A 27,512-nucleotide genomic window follows, 5' to 3' on the forward strand; every position below is an offset into this window, starting at 1 on the left:
AGTCAAACCTAAATCTTAAAGAGAAAAGGTAAAGAGAATTTGAGAGCGAGATCTGTAAATTTTTAGGCAGAAAAAGTTCAAAAGAATTTTGGAGGAGATAATTCAGACACAAATTTTAGAAAGAAACTGAATAAAATTTGAGAGAGAGAGACATGTATATACATTTTTAGAGAGAGGAAAAGTTAAAATAGAATTTCCAAAGTAATTTCATATTCAAATCTTGGAGAGAGATATATATGGCTAAATTTTGGAAGAGAAAAAGTGAAAAAAATTTCTGAGTAATCGTAATCTGGTAGATAGAGAAAGTAATGGGTATGAAATGAAGATAAGGCTAAACATTGAGGATAGATTTGTCTTTATATTTATTAGCTAAGTTATTTTTTTTGGAAAGTTGGTTGCCTAAATGACGTGGCCAAGACAGGTCATTATTCAGTGCTTATTCGGTATTTTTATTCGGTTTCTCTATCATCACCCTTAAATTACACTTCATTTCAAATAACAAAAATAAATCTAAATTTTTTATTAAATCAAACAATATAGGCATAACAAACACTTTGTAGCCTAATGATATTTCCTTATCTTTCAAAGTAGAAGGTTAAGGATTCAAATTCTCATGGGAATAAAAGTTGGTTCAAGTTTTCATAGGGACAAAAGTGGGTGTGTCAAAAAAAAAAAAATAATAAATAAAGTTGGAATATGTGATAATAGGTTTGGTAAAAGAAATCTTACGGGGTATTAATGTCAATGTGTTTTATGAATTCCATACAAGGCAGAAAGTTGTGATAAAAAGAGACCATTATCAAATATAACAACATTTAATTAAAAGATATTATTGTTGAACACAAATCCTTTGAAGCTCAGCGTGCTCTAATGGACTTGGTCATCCCTATTGAATGCATTCATGCGCCTCCTCGGCTGCCGGATTCCATCAATTAGGGTTTCTGAAGACGAAGATGCCCTTTCGCCTCCTTGTGTGGTCTCCGGATACATATTAGGAATTTTCATGTTTTTTCTTGTTCAATCACAATTGACTAGTTCTCTGCCAAAAGACCTGTTTGCCTTTTTAGCCTTGTATTTGCTTTCAGGGGATGCTTGTTTAAGGTAGCCTTTGGCTTCCATCAGACTGTTTTTACATTTTTCCTGTTCAGTTATTCAATTGCTTTAATCTTTTGAAGAAAAAAAAAAAAAAAAAAAAAAAACTTTCAACCATTAAATCGAACTGTTTACATCACAACGAGAGGTTCGTGATAAAATTAGTCCATCAGAAATGCCACATTAATGTGATGAAATACCCATTCATATGATAAAATAAACGCATGGTATCATTTAAATCGTCAATTTTATGCGTCAAAAACCTGTCAAAAACCTATTATTCTCAGTTTAGACTGTTACTAGAAATTTTTGCATATGATTGTGATATTGGAAGAAACCAATAAGTAGTTTTAGCATATTTTGCATGCATAGATTTTTTGTTCTTTCAATTACTACTTTTCATGTCCCTTTATATTCATGTAATGCACTTTCAATATGTTTAATTCAAGTCTTGCACTTATTATTCTTACTTTCTAGCACCTTACTTTGAAGTCTTGCACTTTCAATACCGTTTTCCTTTCCACTAGCCATAGAATAGTCCAGAAATCCTTTTCAATGCAAAAAGAACCTCCGAAGGTGGTAATTCTAGTCCTTTGTACAGTCGCCTGATTTCTGGAATCTCCTACTGGATAATTGTTTGGATATCTACTTTGGAATGACAGCAGTTCCTGGCGCGCCTGACATTCACCCTCCTTTCTGCACTTGGAAAGGACCACGGTTTTTAGAAGCCGAACACTATCCTTTTAAAATTAGGAGTGTTACAGCTAGTTAAGCCTTGATGCTCTATTTATAGACTTTTTCATGCAGCAAACTAATGTGTGGCAGCCTTGGCAGCTTCCACTTGGCCAGACTTCGGACTGCCAAGTGTTCTATGATCTTCTAACCTTCTCTCAATGTTAACAAGTGTAAAATCATATTCTGTTATGATCTATAACTGATAAATAGTGGTCTTGGTGGTTGAATACATGCTTGCAAGCCTTTACCCATGTTCTGGAAAGGCAGCGGTTTTAGCAGTAGTTGAGAAATTCCACCTAGAAGGTCCGAATCATGCCACGTGTCTCATATCTTCCTTAATCTTCTCCCTCATGTGTGATTTTCTGCTTTATTTCAGACCATGATTCCACTAATTTAACCCTTATCATCCATAACCTCCGACAGGTTTCTCGTTAGTGGGAGTTATTATATGAAGTACCACCACTTTCAACTGAAGTGTTTATATTTGGCCAAGTGTCCCGCATCTTTAATAGTTTTTCCTTTCTGAGAATCCTTCTTTCCGTATAATTCTATATATATCATGCATGTATATAGAAGTTATTTGCAGACCACGTTCTCCTCGGCTTTGTGTAACTTCCTTCCAGTTGAACTTTCCTTTCTGGTCTTTGTTTTATGGCGTCGTGGCCCTCGATTTCAGCGACTTCTCCTTCATGGGTTATATATGATATATAAATATATATACATAAATATATACGATCTTTTGCCAACTACATTCCCTTGGATTTTGGTAATTTCCCTTCTTGAGATTTTCCTTCTGGGTTTGGAGTTTATGGCGCCATGTACTCCTTTATTTTAGCAACTTCTTCATCGTGGGTAGTATTCCCGTATATATATGTATATTTGTACACACACATAACCATCACTCAACTTCCCTCTTCTTTAGCATACGTAGTTGACTTAACCAAAATAGCTGTTGAAGCCTCCTAAAAATAAGGAGAAAATCCAGCATTGACATAATTGAAAACGTTCCTTTTACTTAGGATTCTCCCTAAACCTTCCATAATACCAACTCTTAAAAGAATTGTTAGCACCATAGTAAGCTCAGTAGTCAGTAGAACTCGCTATGTGTGGAAAAATTCATTCCATATAGGAAGATGTGGGCCGGCCCTTGCTTTAAAGATGACAAATTCTAATAGGACTCATCTATTTCCTTTTAAAATAGAAAACCCCATGGTAGGATTGTACTGGCCTACTTGTCTTTTGTTTCAATTACTACGAAATATTACATAGCTTCCAATAATAACTTATTAGATTTGCAAAGGTAAATTCCATTGGAATTCGCTACATACTTTCTCCTTACTGGTGGATAACACAAAATCAACCTTCAGCAATTCTATATTATGTTTCCTCTTTTGGACATTTAAAGCACCAATCCAATGTGGCAAACTCATTGGAACTCGCCACATGTCGCCTTTTCATTGGGTCAAAAATAATTGAGTAAACACAGGTGATGCTTCTTTAAGCTAGCCTTTGGCTTCCATCAGACTGTTTTTACATTTTCACAGTTCATTTATTCAATTGCTTTAATCTTTTGAAAAAAAAAAAAAAAACTTTCAGCTATTAAATCGAACTGTTTACCTCAGAACGAGAGGGTATTGATAAAATTAGTCCATCAGAAATGCACATTAATGTGATAAAATAAATGCAAGGTACATGAAAACGTAACTGAAAAGAAAGTTGCTCCTCTTGGTGCTGAAATTACTATCATCTAAAAATATCCTTTAAATCATCAATTTTATGAGTCAAAACCAATTCTTATATTCCAGTTTAGAGTGTCAAATTTTTGCATATGATTGTGATATTGGAAGAAACCAATAAGTAGTTTTAGCATATTTTGCATGCATAAATTTTTTGTTCATCCAATTCAAATATGAGGCAAATTTGGCATATTTTGAACTGATTTTTTTTAATTATGTTTTATTCATCTGAATATAAAATAATATGCTAAAAAGTAAAAATATATAAAATAGGAGATAGTTGTAGAAAAAACCTTTACAAATAATAAAATAAAGTTTTAATTTTATAAATAAATAAATAAACAAATCTATTTTGGCAATAAAATACTCCTTTCACACTTTTTCAGATTAATATAAAACAACGTACTTTCACTTCAAATAAAAAAAATCCTATGCCAAAATTGAATTGGTCCTTTTGTCTCTGAGGCCTGTTTGGCAATTTTTTAGCCTTGTATTTTGCTTTCAGGTGATGCTTGTTTAAGCTAGCCTTTGGCTACCAGGCTCGTTTTTACATTTCTCCTGTTCATTTATTCAATTGCTGTGATCTTTTAAAGAAAAAAAAAAATTGAAACTTTTATATTTTTATTCTACTTTTAAGTTTTATGACATAGAAATATTTTTATTATTACAACAATAACGCTAAACAAACCCTTAGAGGAACCGGTCTCTTTCAACATTATATTGAGCTGTTAACTTCACAACGACAGCATCGTGATAAAATTAGTTTATCAGAAATGCTGTATTAATGTTATGAAATACCATCCATATGATAAAATAAACCCAAGATACATGAAAACGTAACTGAAAAGAAAACTCCTACTCTTCCTCTTGCTGCTGAAGTTACCATCATCGAAAAATATCTTTCGAATAATGTGAATTTTATGAGTGAAAACCAATTCGCATATGATGTGATATTGGAAGAAACCAATAAGTATTTTTAGTATATTTTGAATTAATTTTTTCTTTGGTTATTCAATCCAAATATGAGGCACAACTGATAAACTGATTGGATTATACTTTGAAATTGACTAGTTTTGTCAATATAGAGGAGGAGGACTATCAGTTTTACGTCAATCTTATTTTAATTTATATTGTTATGTTAGCATTTCATTATTGTTTGTTCAATTTTATATTTTATTGTTGAAATATTTATGTTTTTTAATTCTTGCTCATATTATATCCATTATTCATATTGTTATATAATTCATTTTATTGAAAGAATCGCAAGGTGAAATTGATGTATTATACAAAGTTATTTAATAATGAATTATTCATTATTTTTATTTCCTTGTCAAATGTTGAGTTGATTTATTATATTTCTATTACTGTTATGAAATATGTGGATTTTCCACAAGACTACCCACATACAGGAGTGTATCTTCAAGGTAAAATCTTATTCACCAAACTCATGAAAATTTTCATAAAAATCTTCATCTATTCATCTAACATTTATGGACCTTAATTAGGGTTCTTGCCGGCCATCATTCCAGAAGGACCATGCAAGTATTGCAAATATGACCTCATGAAAATCTATTATTACAATACCAAGCTATAACTTAGTGATACTTTCTCATCTTTAAAATAAAAGGTTGAGGGTTCAAATCTGCATAAGAGTAAAGCGAGTGCGTGAGTTTTTTTGCCAAAGTTAAAAGGGAAAAAAAATCTATTATTATGTACCATGTCACCCTTATGGTGCTTGAGAGGAAGATTGGGAAAAGACTTGGGTGCTTGGCTTGTCATTCAAAAAGTAGGTATCAAGAACTCAAGAAATAGAAACTTATTTTCATATTAATATTAAAAACATCTTCTTCTTTTTTAACTTTGTTTTCAGAAAATAGTTCCTAACAATTATAAATCAAACAAGTTTTTATACTATATTTGATTTTCAATTCTCTGAAGAAAGAAAAAATAAAAAAAACTTGAACCCTACAAACCTTAAAAATTGACCTTCTTTTTAACAAAGTGATTACAACCTTTCAATATTGCACCATAGCATTTATAGTATAAGTCGTATTATTGTCATTACTTAACTCAACAAAGTCATTTTCTAACTATTTGAGGTTCATTAAAATGGCTTCTAAACTCGCTTCAAATAAATAAAATCACTTCTGCTCAGAGCTCTGTTCAGTGCAGTATTAAAATTTGATTTTCCAACCACAATATGCTCACTACTCACTAGTGAATCTGTGTAAAGCATTGTGGATGACAAGGTCCTGTTTGGGCCATGAAAGTCTAGGACGTGGATCTCGGGCTACGAAGTCATCACCATCACAAATTTATATTACCACTATGGGCATTGGGCACTGCGACACCCAACTCTTTTAACCAATATATCTCATTATTAATTATTAAACAAAGGGGATTATGGACATATATAGAGAAACAAAGTCGTGTTTGACTAATCAAAAACCCTAACTTCTGGCTTTAATTAGCAGCCCCAACCTCACAATCAAGGCCTGAAAGGGAGTTCAAACAGCTAATTTTGGTGGAGGAATGCAGAATATATTTAGGTATATATATCAGTTCTGTAATATCTTGAATGTCCCATAAATTTCTTTAGTTAGTATCATAAGTTCTCTTTTTTTTTTTTATTTTTTATTTTTTTTTTAATATTACATTAAACAGTACGTTTCAGTTGAAATTGTCGAACTTTGTGCACTTTCTTTTTCCTTTTTGTCAAGTGTTTTTATTTTTATTTTTTATAAATAAATTATTCAAACACGTTTTTATCCCTATAATAATATAGACAAAATTTGGATCTTCAATTCGGTACAATTTGTTACGTTGGAATATAAAAACGCATAAAGTTGTGATAAAAAAGAGATCATTATCAAATATAAGAACACTTAATTAAAATATATTAGTAAAAAATTAGCAATAAAAGTGTTTTAAATAACATTATTGACAACTTTCTACCACTGAACATCTAATGTGTGTGTATATATATATTATAGTACTTTTATGGCAGCCTTAAATATAAATATTTTTACTATTACAATAATGACGTCAAGCACGCCCATGAGGCAACTGATCTATTTCAACCGTTAAATTAATCTCTTATAAATGTCATTCGTATCATAATATAGTTGAAAGATGCATGAAAATGTGATCGAAAAGAAAAGTTCCCTTGCAATGAGAGGATCACAGTAAAATAAGTCCATAAAAATTAATGTCATGAAATGCCATTCATATGTTACAATAAGCGCAAGATACATGAAAACGTATTTGAAAAGAAAGCTCTTCGCTCAAATTACTATCATTTAAAAAATATACTCTAACCTGTCAATTTTATGATTCAAGTCAATTCATAGATTGATATTTTGGTTTTTAGTGCAAATTAAAGATGTTTGCAAAGAGACTGTAGATGTGGAGATGAAAGAGTATTATATATGTTACCTAAAACTAGTTATATGTTTGTGATATTGGAAGAAACCAGTAAATAGTTTCTACATATTGTGGTTTTTGTTTTCACCAACCAATGGAAAGGTCCAACTGAATTGCCATTAGTTGAAATCTTCTAAAAATAAATAAATAAATAAAATCCTTTAGTGATAGGTGAATTAACGTGTAACTAAAACACATGCATGGCTTAATCTTTGAGACAAGCATATGACTACTGGCAGGATCAACCAGGTAGCATTCCTTTGTGACGCCAGCACCGCATGAGCCGTAAGGTCAAGAGGGACAATTTATACCAACAGGACACAACAATGCAGCATAAACAGAAACAAAATAAAGGCACACAGCAGGTGTATTTGCTGCTACTGTAATTTTCTGAAATGGTACTATTCTTGTTTGGAAGTAGATGAGTCAATAAATTTTATACAAATAAACAATTCTTTTTCATATTCCATTCAAACAAAAGATGCCACTAATTAGTTATTTTGTTCAATTTTAATTTGAATGGAGTTGCATCTATTTACTTATAAAATGATACGCATTCAAAACGTGCAATTCCATTCAAATTAAAAATGATAGAAATAATTTTTTAGTTTTAACCCATAGATTCCTCATGAAAACATATAATTTTCATGTTGAACTACCTTAATCATTTTCGGAGTGTGTCTTCACAGCAAAACCATATTCACCAAACTGAAGAAACTTGCATAAATATCTCCATCTCACATCTTTCGAGAAGGACCATGCAATTAAGTACTGCAAAGATGACTCAAAGAGAATCTCTATAATTACAATACCAAAAATGTAATTTAGTGATTATTTTCTTACCTTCAAAAGTAAAAGCTCCAAAAGTGAGTATATAAATTTCTTACCAAGTTAACAAATAATAAGATTACTTACGATGTGGGTCTTATGGTGTTTGAGGGTTATGGTGCCTGAGGGGAAGATTGGAAAAAGACTTGGTTTGTCACTAAAGAAAAAGTTTTCAAGGATTCAAAATACCTAAAACCATTTTCAGGTCAAATAAAATAAATTATTTTAAATTGAATTTTCAGATACCGTGAACCAAGCAAATTTCTTATAGTTTTGTAATTTTCACTTCTCAGAAAGAAAATTGAACAAAACAAACCTTCAATTTTGGCTTCTTCTTTTGTTTTTTTTTTCAAAACAAAGTAATTACTCACATAACTTTTTTTTTTTTGGGTAAATAATTACTCACATAACTTGTAACATTGCATTTATAATATAAATGTCATTACTCAACTTAACAAAGTCATTTTCCAACTATTTGGTGCTGTTTGGGCCATGAATATCTAGGACAGGGATCTGATTATTTATCTCACAAGACACTCATCAGAATTATACAACTATGGGCATCGCAACACCCAACTGTTTTAGCAAAAAACTAAAAAGATACAAAGTTGTGTTTGACTAACCAAAAAGCTAGACTTTAATTGGAAGGCCCTAACATCACAATGAAGACTTAAAAGGGAGTTCAAACAGGTAATTAGGTTGGTGGAGGAATGCTACCTCATAGAAGGGAGTTTCACTGTCCATCGCTATGCTACACTTTGTAGTAGATGGTTTATCAATGTAGAATTAGAGCTATCTCGAATATATATGCATGGATTGATGGTAATGGCGTAGAGGGAAAAGAGGGTGGAAAAACCACCTAGGTAAAGTGATAAAAAAATTTAACAAAACATTATTCATCATATGATTTGTTCAAAGAGATAAATAGGTTTTACAAAAAAAGAGTAGCAATAAAGTTTTAATAAGAAAAAGTTGGACATATATATATTTATGTATATATATTTTTAAATGCTAAGTTTGATAAACATGTAATATGTCTTGGTGAATGTGTTTCTGCAAGCGTTTAATGGATTAGTTAAGACAAAACCCCGAACAATTATATTATTCATACGCGCGAATTGACTAAGTAGTAGAATTTGTGGTTGAGTTGATCACTGTGGGTTATTTTCCTATTCCAAGTAAAGGGGGACTCTACTATATATATGCATATATATACAGACACACACACGCTTAGCTTTCTTTGGAGGGGTTGTCTTTCCAATCCACTCCACCAATGGGTTTTTTCCCTGCTGCTGATGAGAGAGGATTTGAGGCTTTGTTTTGGGATGTGATGTTCAAGATCCTTTTCGCTCCTACTGTGTGGATACTCTCCGTGTGGCCAGTTGGCGTCTACTTTGACAGATTGAGTACAAGCGAGACCAAGAGTAGGAGTGCCAACGGCATCGAATTCATGGATATAGTAATTGCGTTGCGGGGTTGGGCCATTTGTTTCAGTTTATTACTCTTTTTTTATACTAAAAATAAAAATTCTGAATTTTCTTTTCCTATTTACTACCGAGGGAAATGGAGAAGTTCTGATTGGATCAGGTACTACAAAATAACAACTCAAGAACTTCCTCAATTCTCAGTATGATCGATATATAGAAATAAATTTAAAATACCGAGGGAATCTCGATCGATTGAAGAGATCTTCAATCGATCGAAATGAGGCGGTGCTAGCTCAGCCAATCGGATAAGGCCAAAGAAGATATTTTCAAGCCATGTCAGCTTCGATCGATTGAAACTAAGTGTTTGATCGATCGAACATCTTCGATCGATTGAAATGCCTGCGGGCAGTAAGCTGTCTAATTCCCGAGCGCGCCGATTTCTACCTATCTTGTGTAGTTGCAAATTTCCTCCAATGAGAGGCTGTAATTCTGACTTGGTCCTTACTTAAAGGAGTATGTAATTGATTTGTTGAACAATTATTGTATCATAGAAGATAGATAGAGATATTACCAATTATAGAAAATTTTTCTCTCTAGAACTAGGGTTTTGGAGAAGAAAAGTAAGGATGAAGATGATGATACCAACTTCCAAGCTAGCCCTTGAGGGTTCCATGTCCACTTCAATGAGTGGCTAAATCTTTCTCTTGAGGCTAAAGATAGCCCATAGGCTTGCTTCTCAAACCTAACTTTTGTGTATTTTTGGGAATTTTAATTGTAATAGATGTTTTGACTATGAATTAATATAGATCTTGTAATTTCTACTTGATTTGAATAGATTAATACTTTTAATTGATCATTTGGCTCCAGTCATATATTTATTTATACTAGAATTGATGTTCATGTTTTCGTTTATAGATTTAATGAAGTTGATGCATGTCTATGTGTGTTGATGATGCTGATCTAGTGATGGTCAAGACATGGTGCTTAATAGAACACTTTTGTGATTTATTTGATGATTTACACTTGTTTCTTGATGAATTGTATCACATTTCTAGTTTAATTAGTTTAATTTCATGTCTCTAGCCCAGTTGTAGTGTAATTGCTTTAATTTCTTAAGTAGGTGAACAATCCATTCTTGTTTCTTGATGTTCTATACTTTTGAATGCAAAGAGTGCATGTCTCTAGATATTTGTGTATGCATTAATTGTGGTTTAATTGAATGGATATTGGTCTCATTTGATAGGTTGTGCTATTCATTAAAATTGGCTAGATAATCTATACTTATTTGCCATCCATTCTTAGTTTCAATTGATGTCACACACACACACAAGTTACAATTTAAATTTCCTCATTAATGTACAATTGTCAGTGTTTGATGAAGTGAAGCTTAGTGGTGACTTAAAGCCCTAAGACCTCTCTCCTATATCTTTTCCCTACTTTTTAGATTGCTATTTACTTGCATTAGTTTTAATTACATTGTAGTTTAATTAAACAATCACCAACCATCTTTGATCATTCGACCTACTAATCCGACAATAGTTTCCATCACAAATACACCTCTTTTCCCTTGGGACGATCCCTACTCACTCTAGCTATATTTTTAGTTGGAAGTGGTAGTGACATTTTCTAAATTTAAACTTGGCCACACTACACACATTTGTATGCAATTTGGTGCACGAGGCGACACCACACCAAGTTTTGGCGCCGTTGTCGGGGATTGGCACTGTCGTATTTGGAAATTAATTAGGAATTAATACTCTTTTGATCTTGTTTTTATTTTTATTTTATTTTGGTTACTTATTGTGTTTGTTCTTCATTAACTAGGTGAGTTGAGTAAAAAGGGGTGAAGCAAAAAGACTCTAGAACAAATAAGCAAAAGAAGCCAAGCAAAGCTAAGCAAGAGCATAAAAAGCTCAAAAATAAATAAAAAATTACAAAGCAAAGCAAGGTAAAGAAAAAAAATTGAAAAATCATTTGAAGTTGCTTAAGGACCTTTTATGAGCTTCTCTAAACTCTATCTCTAGTTAAATCGTGAGCCCGCGTGGAGGCAATTTAATTTTTCTTGGATATTGTTCAAAGCATGGGAGCATGGGATCATTGTATGTGGAGGATTGTTGATTATTGATTTGTTGTGGAGGAGAAGTGATTGCTACTTGTTTGTGCTTGTTTGTGTTTTGTTTGTGCATGCATGGTCGTAGGTCGTTAAATCATACTCTTGTCCCACTTAATTTGAATCTTGAATCCATTGTTCGTAATACTAAGGGAAGGGGTAATTCTAGTCATTCCATTTCATCCAAGATATCAATGAGGACCGTGTGGAGGACCTTGGTCACATAGACTAACAAGGCATCCTTCACTTTAATGTGCACCATGACAACATTTAAGTACCATTAGGCATGCCAAGACCTTTCATTCCACCACAACAATAAGGCCAAGTTCCATTGGGAATGTCACGGCCAATTTTTGCTCCACAACCTCCCATTATTCAAGGCAATCAAGGTGCTTATGTAACACCTCCAATTGCGAATCATCCTTTTACTTTGCATGATCATTATGTGCCAAATGAATATAATACACCGATATGTATTCAATTGCCCCCATTTAGAGCACATCACTATGAAATTAAACCACAAACTATTCAGATGCTTCCTAACTATCATGAACTTTCAACTAAAGAACCTTACAAGCATTTGGATGAGTTTATTGAAATATGCTCCACCGTGAAATACATGGACATGCCGAAAGATGTTTTAAGATTAAAACTTTTTCTTTTCACCCTTAAAGATAAGGCAAAATATTGGTTCAATAATTTTAGGCCTTTTTCGATAACTTCTTGGGCGAAAATGCAACAAGAGTTCTTGAAAAAGTACTATCCAGTTTCAAAGACGAATGCAATGAGAACTTCAATCAGAGAATTTTCTCAAGGGGATGAGGAATTGTTTAATGAGGCATGAGAAAGATTTAATGATTTGCTTAAAAAGTGTCCGCATCATGACATGCCTAAATGACAATTAGTTCAATAGTTCTTTGAAAGTTTACCGGATAATCACAAGGGAATGGTTGATGCATCTATGGGTGGTTCTTATCTTGATAAGCATGAAAATGATGTTTGGCGTCTTTATGAAAGCATGAGTGAGAATTCAATGCATCGATCCTTGTCTTCCAAAAATGGTAGAAATTTAGGTGGAAGGAAGAATGTCGGCTTGTATCAAGTTGATAATTCCAATGACATAGCCGCCGAAGTCAAGTCTTTATCTTAAAGGTTTGATCAATTTTTTATCAACCAAAATTCGGTGAATCAAGTGTCTTTCTCCCCTAATCATGTTCATCATCATAATTCTAATGAATCATGCATGACTTATTCTAGTGTCTTACATTCTACATCCAATTATCCCCATTGACATGTGCAAAGTGAACATCATAAACAAGTAAATGCCACATTTGTTAACCAAGGGAATAATCCCTATGGCACACATTACAGTCCCGGGTGGAGAAACCATCCAAACTTCTCTTGGAAAAGCCAAAGGGAAGGCTCAAACCCTCCCCAGGGTGGTTTTCAAGGCAAGTATGTTTCGCCCCCAATCCAAGTCAAGGTTATAGATCATCTTTTCAATCATCACATGGAAATCAATTTTCTAACTCTCATTTTCCTAATCAATCATCTTATTCTCAAGGAAATTCTAGGAGTCCCGCTTTTGAGGAAAAAGTGTTGACCGCTTTGGATACTTTGGAGACAAATACCCAATTGCTTCATTCTCATTTCCAATCCATTGCAAAGCTAGAAACCCAAGTTGGGCAAATAGCAAGCACATTGAATCCTAGGGAAAAAGGGAAAATGCCTTTGAATCCACCAAAGCAACAATTTGTTGTGGAGACCAATTCCTCATTGAAAAGTCCCACAATTGAACATGTCAATGCGATGACAACCTTAAGAAATGGAAAAGTTATTAACAGTTAAGTTGGAGTTCACAATGAAGAGAGTGAACCGGTACAACCAAAAGTTGACATCTGTCCCGTTTCACATTCTATTCCTCCTTCATTGCATGTGCATGAGCCATTTGTTGAAAAAGTTTTGAAAGATGATTTGAAAAATTCTTGTGTTAAAAGTGATTTTGAAAAAGATTTTGAGCCAAAAGCTTCATTTCCGGATACCTTAAAAGGATCAATTTCTCTTGAAAAGCAAAAGACCAAGTCTAATAAAATAATTGAAATGTTTAGGTAAGTGAAGATAACTCTTTCCCTCTTGGATGCAATTAAACAAATTCTGGCTTATGCTAAATTTTTTAAAGATCTTTGCACCCAAAAGAGGAAGAACAAAAGCCAATCACCAAAGAAAGTGGTCTTGATCGAGCAAGTAAGCTCCATTTTGCAACATAACACTCTTCCAAAATTTAAGGACCCTGGTTCACCTACTACTTCTTGCATCATTGGTGGCCATGTCATTAACTGAGCTCTTCTTGATTTAGGAGCAAGTGTTAACCTTCTTCCATATTCAGTATATGTTCAATTGGGCTTAGGAGACTTGAAACCAACGTCGGTAGTTTTGTAACTAGCCGACCGATCCATCAAAAAGCCCCAGGGTATTATTGAGAATGTGTTGATTAAAATTGATAAATTCTTTTTCCCAGTTGATTTTGTTGTCATTGACACGGAACCGGTCCCAAATCTCAAGAGCCAAATTCCTGTTATCCTTGGCCGTCCCTTCTTGGCAACCGCAAATGCCAACATCAATTGTAGGACGGGGATAATGAAAATTTCATTTGGGGATATGAAGGTGAAATTGAACATATTTAATCCAACTCTGTAATGACCCAGTCATTTTCCTTCCTTTCCTTTTTCTGAAATTTTACGAATAAATTTTTTTATTATTATTTATTTATTTATTTCCTTTCTGAGTTCGGTTACTCATCACTTAGTGTCGTCTCAAGTGTTCAGAAATGGTTTCCGAGACTCTTTCCTATGGATTAACAATTTCCTTTAAGGACCAAGTCATTTCCACATTTTCATTTTTTTGACACTATTCACTTTTCGTCTTTTTTCCGAGAATGATTTTCTTCGCGTAAGCTCACTTTTTGTGCTCAGATTTGGTTCCAATTTTGCATGCATCCACGATATTTAAATTACATGCTTTGTGTTTTTTTACTTTTTGTAGAAAAGCATGTTAGTGGCTTACTTTTTCGTAAAGGGCATGGATGCATAGTTTCTTCGGAAACATTATTTATTTTTTGGGATTTTTTCGTAATTATAGAAAGTAATTATTTTATTTCATAGGGACTTTTTTGCAATTTATTTTGGAAGATATTTTTAAAAAGGACCTTTTTGTAATTACCGGAAAGTGTAACAAGTGTCGCGCTCTCATTGGTCCACTTGTAAGCATCTCATTGGTTAACACTTGGAAGCCTTGGATGATGACACGTAGAGGGTGAAGATTCACCCACTTGTTGGCCTAGCATTGGTACACTTGTTGGCTTGGATTGTTGACAAGTGTAGGCTTTAGATTAAGCCTAGAATGAACTATTGGATTAATGATAAGTGTAGGCTTCTAATTAAACTCTAGCTTTTGTGTGTGTGAGGGGATGGTGCAAGACTAGGTGTGTTTGACTTACATTGACCAAGTGAGTGTAGGAATACACTAAAGTGTTTTAATTATTTCATTTTACACATTAAACTTCTTTTTCCTCACTTGGAACCTTAGCCACCATTGAAGGAAACCATTAACCTAGACTTAAAACCTTGGTTTTGATCTCCTTTTACTCACCTTAGACCTAAAAGCTTGGAACACAAAATACTTGCCTCACCTTCCTCTATATAACCCTTGAAGGAAATTGTAAAATTCATTTGTTTGTTTTGGATTCAAGAGGAACAATCCTATTGTGAGGTAGGTGGTGATTTAGGTTCTTAATCTAAGTGTTTTAATTGTTTTTATAACTTACAATAAATTGTTTACATGTCTTATACTTAAATTTTAAATTAATAGGTTGTAATACCTTGCATGAAATTAAGCTAGGACATGATATCCTTGAAGGTCATGACTTGATCTATAACTTGTATTAGTATAAAGTCATTTGGAGTTGTTTTAGAATCTAGAGATTTAATTATTTAGAATTAATTAATTTCTATTTAATTGTTCCACTTACTTAATTGACTTTTTGAATTGATATATGTGATTACCATGATATTACCATTGACATATAATTATTTGGAGTCATTTGAAATTGATTTAAATTATGAAAAAATTAATTAGTTAGTTTAATTAATTTCTATTCAAGTGTTACATTCATTTAAATTGACATTTGACTTGATATATGTAATGAGTATGGTATGTTCTTTAACATATATTAAACTGAGAATATTTGAATGAATTTAGGAAACTTTATTTAATTATTTTCTTGTATGAAATTTAATTCACCTAGTTGTATCTAGTGTAGAATTAACTTGTAACTTTATTTTAAACAATGTCTTAACATGTTCTTTCATATATATTAAATAGAGAATATTTGAATGAGTTTTGAGAAATTTATTTAATTATTTTTTTGGCATTGATCTTAAATTACCTTGTTGTAACTAAAGTAGAATTGGCTTGTAACTTGAAATTAAATTAGGCTTTGCTATGACCTTTGACATATAGTATATTTAGAATTTTTGGAGTTGCTTTGTAATCTTGAGAATTCAATTATTTAATTTAATTAAGTTCCATTTGTATGCTTTCATTGAGGTAATTAAGTATTGATGTTATATTCTTGCTTAACTTATAATTTGCAACTTGGTGTATGATTACAAGATGGTATTCCATGAGTAGAAGTTATGATTTAACTTGTTGTATACACATTATACTTATATGACATTTAATATGCCATTGTAGCTTGAAGGCCTAGAGCATATCTTGTGTATATTCCATGATTTGGTTGTGCATGGTAATTAACAATGTGCATTGTGTATATGTGATATACATGTTGCACAACTTGATGATTTTTTGGAAAGCTTGTATGGACATTGTAATATATTAAGGCTAGAGTTTATCTCTAGTACGGGGGATAAGAGTTCCCTCTACAACATATAGTGCGTACTAGGTAGTTCCTTGTGGGCTAGTAACCCGATATCATTTGTTTGGTCATTGAGACCATATGTCTTTTGTCTTTCCTCCATTGGTTGATTTCGTATTTAATTCCTATTTGTAATTGTGGATTACTTTTAACTTGTGCTTGGACGCATGGTACTTCATTTCTTGCTTAGTATACTTGTATTTGTATACTTTTACGACTTGTATATCAAAAATGCTTTGTATGCTTGGATTTTTATACTTGTATGCCATGTATGTCAACATTGCCTAGTATACTTAGAAATGTATACTTGAATATATATATTGTATTCTATTTCAATATTGTTTAGCGCACTTAGTATGTACATTTGTATATTGATGATTTACTTTCTAGATAACCTAGTATACTTGTGTCTTGTATACTTGTCTTAAGAGCATTTCAATATTGATTGTATACTTGCGTACGTATACTTGTATTTTGAATATCTTGTTGTGTGTACCACATGCTTCTATGTTGTTTAAATTGCATGAATGATGTGATTTATGCTATGAATACTTTAGGTAGCTTAGGATGCTCCCTGAGTCTCACCTTTGACATAGATGCTAGGTGGCATGACCATTTGAGTTAAATTATAGTAACTTAATAGCTTTATAAAATATTAGGTCTTTGCATGCTCATCTACTACGAGTAGCTTTATGTTACTCACCCACGTAGTGGGGACATTTTTCAGGTACCGAGACTAAGATTCGGGATTCACATCATGCTTGGATAATATGTAGACTTGAAGTTCTCATTTCTTGTAAATGTTGGCTTGTAATGCCATTTATAACTTTATATGTCAAAATGTGTAAATTTGATTCTATTTTTGTAATGTGTACATAAGTAGACTCTTTACAATATATTTGACATGTATGAAATGAGGTTATAGGCCAATGACTTCTAATTTGTATCCTATGTAACTTTTAACTTCATGAAATATTATGAAAATATTGAAAAATACAAAGTCATTGTCTTACTATGGTTGCATCGGGTGTGGGAATTCCATTTTTATTCTTCCATAGGGTCTTATTAATCATGTTTGAAGTGTGACTAAGGGCCAAACGGTAATTTGACTCCATTTTATATTTTTGGATTTCAAATTTTCCATTCCAAGTCCATTTTCTCATTTTTGGCCGTCGGGGGGTCGGATCTTGAGTCGGGGCTTCTCGGGAGCCGCGAACCATTCCCGCACGCTTAGAATGATTTATTACACTTGCGTGCACATTCGTTTCAACCTAGAAATGCATTTAGGGCCAAATGCATACTCGGTGCAAAGTTGCATTTTTTGAGTTTTTGACCATTTACGATCTAGGGGCATTTTGGGCATTTCAGAATGTGTTTTTTTTCACTTTCTCTCTTGTTGCCAGATAAAAAACTCAATTTTGGGAGGGGTTTCTTTTTCATGTTTTTCTAAAAAAATTCGTTTGATAGCCCGTTTTTGCTCTCAGTTGTGGAATGATCCTGAAAAAATTTCATGTAGCAGATTTTTGGGTCCTCTTGACCTTCCCTGATCTAGGGGCATTTTAGGAATTTTAAAGCGTATTTTTTTTTGTTTCCTTCCACCTTTCCGAGTAGAAAACGTGATTTTAAGGGGGGTTTCTTCTTCGTATTTTTCCAGAAAAATTAGTCTAAGGGTTCGCTTTTAGCCTCAGTTCTGGAGAAAAAATCAAAAGAAGCTTTCTATCAAAACACTATTACTGCCCAGATTTCTTACCCGGAAAAGTTGGTTTTTTATGAAACTTTGAGGCTTCATATCCCCTTCGTCCTGATTCCAAATCAAGTGATTTTTGAGTCTAAGTTTATTAACTTTTGCTTGTTAATCCAACGGTATACACGGTTGCATCCAATTCTATCTGAAAGGACTAATTTACCCCTTGTCAATTACCCTTGCTGCACTGATTTGAAACCCAAAATTTGGTTTTTTTGAAACTTTGACGTTTCATAGCTTCTTCGTCCGTACTCCGAATCAAGCGATTCTTGAGTCTAGATTCATTTATTTTTCTTGGTCTATCTAATGGTATGCTCAGTTATATCTAGTTTTATCTAAAAAGACCATTTTAACCCTTGTAAATTACCCTTGTCGCACTGATTTTTAACCCGGAAAGTTTGATTTTTTTGAAACTTTGGAGTTTCATATCTTCTTCATCCGGACCCCAAATCAAGTGATTCTTGGGTCTAACTTGATTAATTTTTTGCTGTATTTATAGTGGTGTGCTCGGTATTTATAGTGGTGTGCTCGGTAGTACCCGATTTTATATTTTCAGAAATGACCATTTTGCCCTTGGGGCTAAATTTGTCTGGTTTTCTTTTAATTTATTTCCGCTACTTTCTTTTGAGTCCCATGACTTCATGGGAGGTCACGGATGTGCCTTAGGAATGATGTACATTCCCAAAGACATTACTTCCATGTGAAAAGACTATTTTGCCCTTGGGGACCTGTTCGGTCTTTTTTTGATCATTCGTTTCCGCATTGTTCTCGTTGAGATCCGTGGCTTCATGGAAGGTCACTCTGGCTTCTTAGAGATGCATTGCATCTCTATGGGCTTGTTTTCTGTTTCTGCTTTCACATTTGGATCCGTTATCAGATCAATCTTCGGTTCAACACAGGACGCACTGGCTTGAAAAACCAGGGTCGTCACAAACCCCGAGTTCAATGGATAAGTATGAAGAAGTATGTGTTGTGGAAAAATGTCTTAACAATGAAATCGAAAATTTTGAGTCTTTGCTTGAGCTTGTAAACTTCAAAGGTTTGTCTTCCAAAATGATTTCAAGGAAGAAAGTTTTAAAACCAAGTGTTGAAAGGGCATGGAAGCCCAAGAGTTGCATTGACAAAGGACCATCAATCTCCTTGAATCAAATCCAACAAGTTCTTCAGGGAATAATTTGTTAGGTGGGATTCAAAAGGCCATTTACCCCGTCAAAGAGGTGACGCACAACAAGATTTTTGATCCGGGCTAAAAAAGCCCAACGTCTTGCTAGAGACGTTAAAGACTAGTGCATTTTGTAGGGTTTGACAACCCTATTCCTCCCTCATTTCTGTTTTTACATGTTCTTGCGTCGTCTAGATATGAGTTGCATTGAAAAATCTGGCTCGAGACCCATTTTCTGCATTTTGAGTACTGCCAGTAAGGTTTTGATCGATCGAACTCCAATTTGATCGATCGAAGTCCCACTTCGATCGATCGAAAATGTGTCATTTGAATTTTTCTGAAATCCCTTTAGCCGTTCAAGTTCCAGATTTTATTTTATTTTTATTTTTATTTTTCTTTTTCTCCCTATTTTCCTTTTATTTTTCTTTTTTCATTTTTTTCCTTCTTTTTCTCCCTCCTATTCATCTTCTCTACCAAACCCCCTATCTTTCAACTAAACCCTAGCCCCTTATCTCTCTCTCCCTTACCCGAATCTCTCTCTTCCTCCACTCTCTCCTTCTCTCAATCTCCCTCAACATCTCTCTCACTCTCCAAGCCGCCACCACTCACATTTCTTTCTCTTCAAGCCGCGGCAACTAAGAAGCCCAAGCGAAGTAGCCGCTGAACCTCTATAGTCACCGGCGAAGATTTTGGCCATTCAGCCAAGCTTCCTCTCTTCAATCCCTCTTTTCTCTTTCGGATTACATCATACCCTTCATCTTCAGCCGATTTAGGCCAAGGAGATCCGTTTTCAAGCTCCGGTGAGCTTCTGAAAATTCTGGCGAGGCTCCAGTCATCTTCTCCGACGCCGGCGAGGTTGAAAAACCTCTGTTTTTGCTCCAAATCTCTTCCTCTACTCTTCTTTACTCTATAAGTTATCGGGTGAGTTCTGAGTTCCAAATTTTTAAATTTTCATTTTTGCATCATTTTATTTTATTTTTATCTTGTTTATTACTTTCTTTCTATTTTTGGATTTTAGTTTTGCATGTTAATTGTCATCTTGTATATATTCTTGTGTACATATGCAAATTGAAAACAAATAAAAATTGAAAAGCAACCAAAACAAATAAAAAATAAAAATTCAAAAAAAATAAAAATGCAAAATAACAAAATAAAATAAAAATTTTTGTTGACAATAGTTTCTAAAAAAAAATTTGGACTCAATTGATTTGAACTGAATTATGATATTTGTTGAAAGTTGGTGGGAACAAAATAAAAATGAATGATGGACTTTGGTTGGTATAGTTTTTAGAAGGAGAATGGGCAAAAATTGAATTGGTTTTATTGATTGATTGTGTGCGGTGTACCTTGTTGAGTATTGAGATTGATTCTTGATTGTGTTAAATAATATATGGATGTTTATTGAGTTTGAAAATTTTTTGGGATGTCCATTTTTAAGTGGAAATCATACCGGATTTTCGTAACATTTCTACACTTTGATTTTAAAATCTCAAACGGCATGTGGTTTGATTCTTGGACTTTGAGATGGAATTTGGAAAGAGTTTTAAAAATTGATTTTGGATTAGAAAGAAATAAGTGTTTGACTTGTTTTCAAAGAAGAAAAGTTAGATGTTGAAGTTAATTGCAAAAGAAGAAAAAATTTTAGACTTGATATATTTTTGCAAATGAAATGGCATTGCAAAGTTTTGATTGTAGTGAGCATGGTTCCGTCTTGTCTTATTTACTTGACTTAAATGTGAAATGCATGGATGTGTAATCAATTGCCTAAATTGATTGCAAGCATGCTTTGATTTGATTTTGTGCTTTAGTGTTAAAAATGAAAAGCCTTGTTTTCAATGCATAAAAAATAATGTTTCAAATGAACCTCTTTGAAATGTTTTGATTGGAATAAGTGCATTATTTTTGTAAAATGAGCTTTCATTGTTAAAATGATTTGTGATCACACTTGATAGGTTCTAAATATTTAAAAAGGGAAATATTTTAACTTTATTTGAAAAATGTGAAGTTGAGTTGCATTATTCATTCATTTTGTTTTCATTCATTGCATGATTCTTGTCATGAAGCATTTCTACAATGCAAATGAATGCCTTGACCCTAAAGTTTTCAAAAATTCCAATTTTGCCCCAAAAGTTTTGAGAAATTCCAAAGTTGACCAAAATGCTTTTCTTTAAATTAAAGCTTGTTCCATTTGATTCCTTTGCATCCATTTGAAAATGTTAAGTGCCTTTGAACTTGTTTGTGATATAATTCTTGACTCTTGCCATGCTAAGGCACAGTTTGATGTCTTTCACCTTCTTTATCATGCTTTTGATCTTCTTGTGCTTCATGACTTTGAAACTTGTTAAATATGATTTCTTTTGAATAATTGTGTGCCCTTTGGAATAATTGCAACTTGTTGCTTGTATATAAAACATTTTGCACAGACTTATATCACATTGACAATTTTTGAGATTTCCTGTGCATCCTTTGACCCTATCTGCTTGGAAATGATTTCTGACTAAGTTTGGGGGTGTCTTATGGATTCTTAGAAGTTTAAAATGCATGATTTGGATATTGTTTCTGTTATTTGGCCTTAGTATCAATTCTTGAGCTTAATTTGAATTTTGGCATGCACATTGAACCAAGTTTGGGAATATGTTTGCTTGATCTTGATATTTATCTACTAAATTCCATTTGCTTGATATCTATTCTTAATGACCGAGGTTCTTTCTGGTCCAGATTCTGACTTCCCGATGGTAAGTTTCTTGTATTCTCAGAATTTTACCATTCTCTGCTTCATTTAAGTGTTAGAGGAGGTTACGAGCCATGAGTGATCATAGGATGTTGATTTTCTTGCTTGTAGTACAAGATATATCTTTTTCTGGAGTTCTTGTTATTTGTACATCATTATGATATATGTCATCTAGTTGCATACCATGTCCAGGATTCTTTATTGAACTTGTTTGTCATAACATGCCTTGGATTGTCGTGTTTTGCAGCCGTGCATTTCATTTAGTCATTATTGCATGACATGTCTGTTTCTTGAGTCATAGGTTGACAGTTGCCATGCTTATATGCTCCATGTTATCCTACTTATTGTATTTGATCTTCACTATTGCACTTGTAGACATTCTTGCTAGAAATTGATACGATGTCATCCTAGGGTCTACTTGTCATGTCATTGCAGCATCTATTTCAGCTTTAGGTCTGTGAATGCACGTTGCATCCTATATGCACATCACAACATATAATTATCCTATTGATTATATTTATGCTTCAAATGTTCCACATGTGACTTTTATGCCTTCTATACCATCACTGCTTCATTGCCATTGCTGATTATGTTTTGACTTATTCTGTTTAGTTGAAGCTTGTTGAATGCTAATTTTGAAGCTTTCTTGTTCACTGATTTATCAGTTGCTTACCTTATCCTTTACCTGTGCACTGATTTATACTTGTGTTTTTACAGATGCAGCGTAGAAGAAAGACTTTTGCCAGGAAGTGAGTTCACCGAGTTCCACAGCCTCCAGCTCCAGTTCCAAAGCCTTATTCTTCTTCATCTTCGACCTCAGTCCAGTCCGAGACATCTGCTATGGACGCCGACCATGCTATTATCCGAGAGGTTCCTATTGAGTCTTACACCATTAAGACACGGGAGACCGAGTACAGATTTGATACAGAGCTATGCGCTACACTAGACTAAACTAGGTGGTCCTATGATGTGCTTGTGAGGCGGGGCTTCTATTATAACTCCAGCAGACATAGTCGTCTACCCTCGATTGGTTGCTCTCTTCTACTAACACCTTCGGATGGATGAGGATGACAGACTTCTTCTACACACTACTATTGACGGTTAGGAGATCGATATTTCTCTCCCGACCATAGCTGTTGCCAGTCGATGCCCCCATACTTCCCCATCGGCTGATGATACTCAGGAGCCTCTGTTCCCTACACATCCACCATTTTCCATTGAGCTGACCATGGTAGCTACATTATCTCCACAAGTATCATATGAGGGGCACACCTTTGCAGACCGGGTCGAAATTGATCACCGGTATTGGTTTTTCGATTCAGTGCTGTACCTCAATGCACTCCCTACCGGTCATGGCACTCAGAGGCAGGAGGGGATATTTTAGGCTTTATACTGTTTAGACCAGGGGTGTTGGATCTCTATTCCTACGCTTATTTGGGAGCTCATGCATAAGTTCTGGAAGAACTTGCATCACACGCACAACACTAGAGCAGAGACCTGGCCTTTACCATTTGGCCATTTGATTACAAAGTTGCTTCTAGACCAAGGATATCAGTTTGACCCTGAGGAAATTCTAGAGCCTAATGCAGAGTAAGACAATAGTGCCTATGATCAGACCCGCTAGAATAAGACCTTTAACTCATGCCGCAAGAACAGAGCAAACAGAGACTTCAGGCACAGCAACAGAGGCAGCCGCAGCAGGCAACGCTCTAGAGGATGACACAACAGATAGATCTCCCCCAGGCAGAGACGTCGTATTACCACTTCAGGTTCTACCTCACAGCCAGATGCACCTACTATATCTCAGCAGACTGGCCCTTCACATACTCCTCCTACTAAGTCGACAACCCATACCAGCATTGATTCTAGCTATAAATAAGAGGTAGCTCAACTGCACACAGATTTCATATCTTTCAGAGCTGATATGACTGGGCGACACGAGGATGTCACGAGGAGGCATGATGATCTGGTGAGGAGACATGACGACTTGGTGGGGAGACAAGATGATTTAGTTCGCCAATCCGATGCGCTGCGAGATGAGGGAGCGGAGGTGAGACATGAGTTAGGCGCACTGTTCACTGACCTTACCACTTTGCTCACTCGCCACAGCACCAAGATGTCTACCATGCTGCAACATATTACGGACATGCTTACTCCTGACCCTATTGTCTAATGCCACCATTCTCTCTCTTTCTTGCTCATTACCTATCTTATATTTGCACTGCTATGATTGCGATATTTCTGCATTATTTAGATACTTGCACTATTTTTGGATATTATTTCATACTATTATTTGGATATTTATTTTGGATATTCTGTTGGATATTACTGCTTACATCACACTGGTACATTGATTTGTTTATATTTGATCTTAATAATGATAGGTGAATACTCCGAGAGAAAGAGAAGAAGAAATTCTCTTATTGCATATTTAGAAATTGTACAGAAACAATACATAAATAGGAAAATTTGGAGGCTACAGACCAGCTACTCAATTTCTTAAATTAATGGAATAAAACAAGCAACAAATAAATAGAATTAAAGTAGGAAAGTCAACACACAGAAAGAATCAAATCAACATTAAATAGGAAAAACAATCAGCTAGCATTTACACCCTAAGATTAGGGTGCCAGCTATTCACGGATAAATCCATGTCTCCACTACGTATTGGGAAAAAAGAAAGAATTCTCAAAACTCCCCCTCAAGCTGGAGCATAGATGTCAATCATGCCCAGCTTGGCTCCTAATTTTTCGAAATTCAATCTCGGTAGGCCCTTTGTCAAGATATCAACAATTTGGCTACTTGTAGGAACAAATGTCATACAGATTGTTCCTTCTTCAATTTTCTCTTTGATAAAATGACAATCTACTTCCACATGCTTTGTTCGATCGTGATGAACAGGGTTATGAGCTATACTGATCGCAGCCTTATTATCACAGTACAGCTTCATAGGTAGATTTGCTTCAATTTTTAATTCTTGTAACAATAACTTTAACCACAATAATTCACAAATACCTTGAGCCATAGCTCTAAATTCAGCCTCTGCACTGCTTCTAGCAATAACTGCTTGCTTTTTACTTCGCCAAGTTACTAGGTTTCCCCAAACAAACGTACAGTAACCAGTAGTGGACCTTCTATCTATAATTGAACCTGCCCAATCAGCATCTGTGTATGCCTCAATTTTCTTCTCTTAATGTTTTCTAAAAAACAGGCCTTTACCAGGAGTTCTTTTGAGGTACTTGAGAATTCTGTACACGGCTTCTAAGTGATCCTTTCCAGGAGAATGCATGAATTGACTGACTGCACTAACTGTGAAAGCTATGTCTGGACGTGTGTGAGACAAATAGATTAGCTTTCCAACCAATCGCTGATACATGCCTTTATCCACAAGAGTTCCACCTTCTATCAATCCTAGCTTTTAATTAAGATCCATCGGAGTGTCAGCAGGTTTACAGCCAAGCATACCTATCTCCTTTAGTAAATCCAGAGTGTATTTTTGCTGTGAGACTGAGATTCCTTTGCTGGTTCTTGCAACTTCCATGCCCAAAAAATATTTTAAGAAACCAAGATCTTTAATCTCGAATTCACTAGCCAGAGTCTTCTTCAATAGTTCCATTTCTTAAAGATCATTACCTGTGAGGATTATATCATCAACATAAATAATTAATATTGTGACTTTCCCTTCATGGGATTGTTTATAGAATAAAGTATGATCTGCTTGAGTTTGACTGTATCCATGGCTGCGAATTGCTTTAGTGAATTTTTCAAACCAAGCACGTGGTGACTGTTTCAACCCATAAAGGGATTTCCTCAGTCTGCATACTTTCCCAGATTCGCTCCTATTTTCATATCCTGGTGGTCTATCTATGTATACCTCCTCGTCAAGATCTCCATTAAGAAAGACATTCTTCACATCTAGTTGTTGTAGAGGCCAATCCAAATTTGCTGTAAAAGATAAAAGGACTCGAATGGTGTTCAGTTTTGCCACCGGTGCAAAAGTCTCCTGGTAGTCCACTCCATATGTTTGAGTAAATCCCTTTGCTACAAGTCTAGCTTTATATCTCTCAATAGAGCCATCAGATTTGTACTTCATAGTGAAAACCCATTTACATCCCACTGTTTTCTTTCCTGTAGGCAAGTTTACCAATTCCTACGTGCCATTTTTTTCAAGAGCCCTCATTTATTCTTTAACAGCTTCTCTCCACTCTGGAATAGATAGAGCCTCCTGTATAGAATTTGGAATTTCAATACTAGAAAGATTAGTGGTAAAAGCTCTATAGGATGGTAATAATTTTTTATACGAAACAAATCTAGAGATAGGATGAAGGGTGCATGATCGAATTCCTTTTCTAAGGGCAATTGGCAAATCTAAATCAGATTCATTATTAAGCATAGAAGTAGACTCGGAGGGGAGATTACCTGAATCAGAATTTCTAGTCACTGTCTGAAGTTCAGATTCTTGGCGATGCTGAGGTGGTGGTTGCTTTATTACTCGTTGATTGTTTCGTCGAGTGTAAACCCGTAGCTCTTGTTCATTCGGCTGCTGAAGTTCTCCCCCTATCTGAGAATTTTCACGTGTTAATGGCATAGTAGGATTAGGAAGAGAAGGTGGAGGTTGATTTGGTTAAGATGGGGTTGAGTTAGGTAAAGAAATATCCCAAAACTGATCTTCCGAAATATGTTGCTCCCCCTAAAGATCAGTTTTTGAAAAAAATGACTGGTTCTCAAAAAAGGTGACATCCATGGAGATGAGAAATTTCTTTTTTTCTGGAGAATAACATCGGTACCCCTTTTGAGTAGGAGAGTATCCCACAAACACACATTTTATGGCTCTTGGATCAAGCTTGCCACGATTATGGCTATGTATATGGACGAAATCAGTACAACCAAACACTTTGAGAGGTAATTTGCTAATGAAACGTATATGAGGATAGGCTTCAATCAAGGAGTTGAGGGGAGTCTAATAATTTAGGACTCTAGTGGGCATACAGTTTATGAGATAAGAGGCAGTGTGAATTGCTTCTCCCCAAAAAGTTTTTTTATATTTGAGGTGAATATGATAGACCGTGCCACTTCTAGGAGATACGGTTTTTTCTTTCAGAGAGGCCATTTTGTTGAGGGGTATCCACACATGAGCTTTGATGAATAATGCCATGTTTGTTAAGAAACTCACTGAGAACAGAGTTAAAATATTCACGACCATTATCAGTTCTTAATATTTGAATTTTTGTTTGAAACTGATTTTGGATCATGGAGTGAAAATATTTGAAAATATGCGCAGTTTCAGATTTTTCTTTTAAGAGAAAGACCCAACAAATTCTGGTGTGATCATCAATGAAGGTTATAAACCATTTTTTACCAGTAAAAGTTGTTACTTTAGAAGGCCCCCAAATATCACTATGAATGATGGAAAAAGGTTTTGATGATTTGTATAGTTGAGATGGAAAAAAAGTACGATGATGTTTAACAAGTTGACATATTTCACATTGAAATAAGGCTGGATTTTTATTCTGGAATAATGAAGGAAATATGTTTTTTAAATAGGAAAAACTAAGGTGGCCAAGTCTACGATGCCACAACATTATTTCTTT

At 34.5% G+C, this 27,512-nt stretch overlaps 1 pseudogene; it reads right to left on the reverse strand.

The window, feature by feature from the left end:
- Positions 1-12,140: 12,140 nt before the first annotated feature.
- On the reverse strand, positions 12,141-12,239 carry LOC132272157 (small nucleolar RNA R71; annotated as a pseudogene).
- Between the last annotated feature and the right edge of the window lie 15,273 nt (positions 12,240-27,512).

The sequence above is a fragment of the Cornus florida genome, unplaced genomic scaffold (genome assembly GCF_030987335.1).
Source record: "Cornus florida cultivar Cherokee Brave unplaced genomic scaffold, ASM3098733v1 CherokeeBrave_3.0.0_Hap2_Chr08, whole genome shotgun sequence".
Classification (NCBI taxonomy): Eukaryota; Viridiplantae; Streptophyta; class Magnoliopsida; order Cornales; family Cornaceae; genus Cornus; species Cornus florida.